Here is a 6,797-nt window from a genome sequence, read left to right on the forward strand (position 1 = left end):
GTAGAACTGCCCTCCAAAGAATTGTCAAAAGTGTGATATTTGGGGAGCAGATTGTCAGGCCTGTTTTCTGAGGTGCCTCTGCAAGAATCTAACATTTTACCAATATTTTATTTATTAATCTTTAGTGCTTAAGGAGCCCTGGTGTTGTAGCGGTTACATGTTGGGTTGCGCTCCCCATGGTTGGCAGTTCAACACCACCAGCAGCTCTGTGGGAGAAAGACTAGACTTTCTATTCCCATAAACTGTTACTGTCTTGGAAAGCCACAGAGAGGTCACTATGAGCCAGCCCCAGTGTGCCTCAGATTAAACCTCCAAATACCTTAGGACTGTTTAGGGGCTGGTGGCCGTTCAATGGCATAATGTATACAAAGTCTAGACCAAGAACACATGGTGCACAAAGAAAAGACATAATATATCTTGGTTCATTCTTCTTAGTGTAAATTTTCACATTGCTATCCAAATCAGCTCTGTTCACTAAGTACATCCCCAACCAGCTACAGTCCCAGCTTCTTCACCTCCTTGTACTCAGAATTCTGTCTTGCTATAATAACTTCTACCTTAACTTCTTGCTCTAATAACCTATCACTCATAACCTTACAATAAGAATATCATTCCCAGTCTGTTGTGCCTTGGCAACCCACTGACTACCAAAATTGTTCTCCTTCAGCCTTTTCTGAATTTATGATGCAAGAAAGGGACTTGGTTTCCATCGATTCAGATTCAATATTTCCATAGATTCAGATTCAACAAGAACCAGCAAGGGGGCTGGAGCATTGCTCGCCCCAGTGCTCAGGAGGAGGATGCAAAGCAGGGTCATCTTGGCCATGATGCCATATCCCTTTTCTAACAAACCTAGAATTGAAGAGGCTCTTCCGTTCAAACTGAGAAAACGACATCATGCCAATCCACTAAATTTGACTCTATTTCAGGGACCAGCATCTTGAGCTACGGCCCAAAGCATCTTAGAGTAATGGAGCAGCAAAAAGCACAGCTCTCATTTAGCCCATTCACAGAGGAGGGAAATCCTTTTACCCAACTATATTTAAACAGAGGAGCCCTGGTACATAGTGGGTCACATTAGGCTGTTAACTGCAAGGTCAGCAGTTTGAAACTACTAGCCACTTCTCAGAAAAAGATGGGGTTTCCACTCTTAAAGAGCTCCAGTCTCAGGCACCCACAGAAGGAGTTAATGGTTTGGAATCTACTTGGTGGCAGCGAGTATTTAAATAAATAGTCATTTCATGAATCAAATATTAACTAAAAATGTCCATTAGGGTGTATTGCTATAATACTGAACAGGTTTTAGTAGAGCTTTCAAACTAAGCATCAAAGAAAGGTCTGGTGGTTCATTTACATGAAGAGTATAGCCGTGAAATCCCAATGATAGTACTTCTACCACTACCAGAATCAACTTGAGGGAACTCAGGTCTTACCTCCCAGACTACAATGAACTAAGAAGAAAGGCCTAGTCACCTAATCGTCAGACTTAGTCATTGAAAACCTTAAAGATCACTACACTACAGTCTAATCCACAACCATGGATGGGGAAGATGTAGCACCAGACAGCATTCTGTTGAGCACATCGCCTGAACCACTAGCTGACCTGGCAGCAGCTAACAATAGGACAGGCTTCCTGTAGCTTCATCTATCAGACCAAGATGTCAGATTGAAGTAACAAGTAATTTGCCTGCAGACAACCTCATATCATAAGCACTGGCAACTACCAATGTCTGTCACATCGGGAGGCAGGAGGAACCACTTTGTGTTTCCTGAAGCATGGTTCCGCTTGTTCGCAGATGTTGTACTAAATTTGTTAGACAGGGTTCTCTAGAGAAATAAAACCAGAATGCTAATATCGATAGATCGATCTAAAGCATAAGAAATAAACAGTTAATTAAATTATAAAGCAGTACAAATGGCTCAGTGCAATTCACTCCCATGAGAGTTGTGAGACATTGGCAGTCCTTCAAGTCATGAGGGCTGCCAGGTAGTCCTCTGTAGAGCAATGCAGGCTTTCTGGGCACAAGAAGCAAACAGCAAGGCAGGTCACCAATAGTCAGCCAGATGACAGGGTCAGACAGTCCCCAGCTCAAGAGATGCACATTCCATTGGTGTGGTGAAACAGGTCTTGAAGGAACCTCAAATTACAGTGACACAGTCCACAGGTTAGATGTCCCACAGGTAGTGTAGCTTGCAAACTGAGGCACAGAACAAGCAAGGCAGCCGCACACTGGTCCGATGATCAAAGAGCAAGAGACAAGAAAGGCGAGGTTCATCGAGCCATTTATCTCTCTGCCCTTCAATTAATCCCACATGTGTTTATCAGCCAGTTTGGCACAATAAAGTGTCAGTTCCGAGCCAGTGTCTAGTAATCCCAGAAAAGTTTGATTATGTCCTTTTCAGTCTCACCATGGGCCACCATGTCACCATGAGGCCTGAACTACCCATCATGAACTGGGTATTGTCTGACCCACAGAGTCATAAAGTTGGACATGCGCAGCAACACTCCATTGTTAAATGGAAGTGGTACATACAAGATCGGGCCAAAGCAGGACCTGAAGGGACAAGTAAGCTGCATGAAGAAGTGACCCAAATGCCCGCAGTCTCCACTCCTGTCACATTACCTCCTTTCTCCCAGTCTGCACCTATGGCCTCTGGGGAAGTTCCTTACCATACTTTAACTGAAGACCAAAAATGTCATGCTTGGTTTACAGATGGCTCTGCACGATATGCAGGTGCCACTCGTAAGTGGACAGCAGCAGCACTACAGCCCCTTTCTGGGATCTCCCCAAAGGACAGTGGGGAAGGGAAATCTTCCCAATGAGCAGAACTTTGAGCGGTGCACCTGGCCGTTCAGTTTGCATATAAGGAAAAATGGCCAGATGTGAGACTGTCTACTGATTCATGGGCTGTGGCTAATGGCTTGGCTGGATGGTCTGGGAATTGAAAGGAACATGATTGGAAAATTGGTGACAAGGAGGTGTGGGGAAGAGGTATGTGGATGGACCTCTCTGAATGGGCCAAGAAAGTAAAGGTAATTGTATTTCATGTGAATGCTCACCAAAGGGTTACCTCTGAAGAGGAGGACTTTAACAATCAAGTGGATAAGATGACACGCACTGTGGAGACTGGTCCTCCTCTTTCCTCTGCCACTCCTGTTATCGCCCAATGGGCACATGAACAAAGTGGACATGGTGGCAGGGATGCAGGTTATGCATGGGCACAGCAAAATGGACTTCCATTCACCAAGGCTGACTTGGCCACTGCCACTGCTGAGAGCCCCATTTGCCAGCAGCAGAAACCAACATTAAGTCCAAGATATGGGACCATTCCTCAGGGAGATCAACTGGCAACTTGGTAGCAGGTTGATTACATAGGAGCACTTCTGTCATGGAGGGGGCAGCATTTTGTTCTTACTGGAATAGACACCTACTCTAGATATGGATTTGCCTTCCATGCACGCAATACTTCTGCCAAAAGTACTATTCGTGGACTTACAGAATGCCCCATCCACCAGCATGGCATCCCACAAAGCATTGCTTCAGATCAAGGAACTCACTTCACAGCAAATGCAGTGTGGCAATGGGTCCATGCCCATGGAATCCACTGATCATATCACGTGCCTCATCATCCTGAAGCTGCTGGGGAAGTGTTCTCCAGGAAGCTGTATACACTCAAAACCAGCGCCCAATATATGGTGCTGTGTCTCCAATAGCGAGAATCCATGGGTCCAGGAACCAAGGGGTGGAAGTTGGCATGGCATCACTCACTATTACTACTAGCGATGACTTGTAGCATTTTTGATTCCTGTCCCAGCAACCCTGTTTTCCTCAGGCCTGGAGGTCCTGGTCCTGAAGGAAGGAACTCTCCCACCTGGAAACACAGCAGGGATTCCACTGAACTGGCAGGTGAGAACGCCCCTGCCCACTTTGGGCTTCTCATGCCTTTAGATCAACAGGTCAGGAAGGGTGTCACTGTACTGAGTGGTGTGATTGATCTTGATTACCAAGGAGAAATTGGACTGGTGTTACATAATGGAGGTAAAGAAGAATACGTCTGGAATCCAGGAGATCCCATAGGCCGACTTTTAGTGCTACCATGCCCTGTGATTAAAGTAAATGGTAATTTATAGCAACCCAATCCTGACAGGATGTATAATGACCCAGACCCCTCAGGAATGAAAGTCTGGTTCACCCCACCAGACAAAAAAACCACAGCAAGCTGAGGTGCTTGCTGAGGGCAAAGGTAATACAGAATGGGTAGTAGAAGAAGGTAGTTCTACCTATCTGTTATGACCACATGATCAATTGCAAAAGCGAGGTTTGTAATTATCAGTGTATTTTCTTTGTATGTGCTTATTGAATATCTTTCCTTTGTTCATGTATGATATATCAGATACAATTGGACTCAGTGTGTTGTCATTTATATGTATGATAGAAGTTTAATGTTAAGTGTAAGTGGGATTTCATTAATGTCCAGAAATTAGATATGGCTAAAGAATTACCAAGTTGGCAAGGGGTGGATTGAGGTAGTTAGTTTATTGTGCCAACCTGGCCAATAAACACATGTGGGATTAATTGAAGGGCAGAGCGATAAATGGCTCAGTGAACCTCGCCTTTCTTGTCTCTTGCTCTTTGATCATCAGACCAGCGAGCAACTGCCTTGCTTGTTCTGTGCCTCAATTTGCAAGCTACACTACCTGTGGGACACCTAACCCGTGGACTGTGTCGCTGTAATTTGAGGTTCCTTCAAGACCTGTTTCACCACACCATTGGAATTTACATCTCTTGAGCTGGGGACTGTCGGACCCTGTCATCTGGCTGACTGTTGGTGACCTGCCTTGCTGTTTGCTGCCTGTGCCCGGATAGCGGGAATTGCTCTACAGAGGACTACCTGGCGGCCCTCAAGACTTGAAGGACTGCCAGTGTCTCACAACTGTCTCACAGCACTGAGTTGCACTGAGCCATTTATACTGCTTTGTAATTTAATTAACTGTTTATTTCTTATGCTATTTATCAATCTATCTGTATAAATATATATATATAATTATTAGCATTCTGGTTTTGTTTCCCTAGAGAACACTGTCTAACACAACTCCTTTAAAACCATGAAACAAAGTCAATAGGTTTCCAAATGTATAGATAAGGAAAACAATGTAAATGATTAAGTTAAAAATAGAGAACCTCGAGATGCATCTCAATATACTAAAAGCTATCATTACCAACCCGAAAGGTTTTATTACAAATTTCGAGATCATAAGCACAAGTCTGGATCAGCAAGTCACCGCAGCTCCCGAAGGACTGCATCCTCAGGACCTGAGAACCTGCTGGGCCCAGAGAGTTTCCCAGTAGGTGGTATGCAACAGAGGGATGAAGTGCTCCTGGATGCCACTCTTCCATAATGACTCAAGCCAACAAGAAAAATCTAGGTGCTATAAGCTCGGTATGACACAAAATGTTGTACATATGCTGTCTTCTAATTTACCGGGCCTTTTTCCTCAGAAGTATTAGAGAATCTACACATCATCAAAGAAGTCATAAGTTCAAGAACTGAGATTGTATACAATCAATTCAGCTGCATATGTAATCATCTCTTTCTATAGCCTCTCAAAATTCCCTTTAGATTATGAATGTGAAGATGACTTAGAATAAAATTTCATAAATCCAAGAAAATAGTGGGTCTAGCAATTCGACTTCTAGGTTTCTACCTAAGAAAATCCAAAATAGGTTCACATTGTAGACACATGTTCACAAAGTCAAGAAGTGGAGACAACCCAAATGCCCATTAACTGGCAAACAAAGAAACTAATAGTGGTAGTGTTATATCCACAAAATGGAATAGTATTGAGTAATAAAAAAGAATAGAATACACTACAACATAGATAGCCTTTAAAACATTGAGCAAAGAATGAACCCAGATACAAAAATCCACATGTTGTATACTTCAGTGTATTCAAAATGGCAAGAGTGGGAATTTTTATAGAGAATAAAAATACATCAATGGTTAATATCCAGGGATGAGTATATCGGTACACATTTTTTAAAAATCATTTTATTAGAGGCTCATACAACTCTTATCACAATCCATACATACATCAATTGTGTAAAGCACATTTGTACATTCATTGGCCTCATCATTCTCAAAACATTTGCTCTCTACTTAAGCCCCCGGCATCAGCTCCTCATTTTCCCCTCCCTTCCCACTCCCCCTTGCCTCATGAACCCTTCATAATTTATAAATGATTATTTTGTCATATCTTACACTGTCCAGCGTCCCTCTTCAGTCAATTTCCTGTTGTCCATCCCCCAGGGAGGAGGTTATATGTAGATCCTTGTAAGTGGTTCCCCCTTTCTACCCTACCCTCTCTCCACCCTCCCGGTATCGCCACTCTCACCACTGGTCTTGTAGGGATCATCCATCCTGGATTCCCTGTGTTTCCGGTTCCTGTCTGTACCAGTGTACATCCTCTGGTCTAGCCAGACTTGCAAGGTACAATTGGGATCATGATAGTGGGTGAGTGGGGTGGTGGAAGCATTTAGGAAGTAGAGGAAAGTTATATTTTTCTTTTTTATTTTTTTTGAAGAAATGTAAGAATTCACTATTGATATATTATAGATAATAGGGTAAGCAACACATGGCTGAAAACTGTGGGTTTTTTTATCCTTAATCTACACAGCCAGACACCATGTCACAGTATCACTTCTCTTTAACATGCTTCTGGTGTGCTCTGTCTTCTTCTTCTTTTTTTTTAAAACATTTTATTGGGGGCTCATACAACTCTTATCACAATCCATACA

General features: G+C 43.1%; 1 pseudogene; it reads left to right on the forward strand.

Moving 5' to 3' along the window:
- Positions 1–6,632: 6,632 nt before the first annotated feature.
- LOC115871862 lies at positions 6,633–6,779 on the forward strand (annotated as a pseudogene).
- Positions 6,780–6,797: the final 18 nt, after the last annotated feature.

This window comes from Echinops telfairi, unplaced genomic scaffold, assembly GCF_000313985.2.
Source record: "Echinops telfairi isolate 266 unplaced genomic scaffold, ASM31398v2 ScPeMD7_7409;HRSCAF=8447, whole genome shotgun sequence".
Taxonomy (NCBI): domain Eukaryota; kingdom Metazoa; phylum Chordata; class Mammalia; order Afrosoricida; family Tenrecidae; genus Echinops; species Echinops telfairi.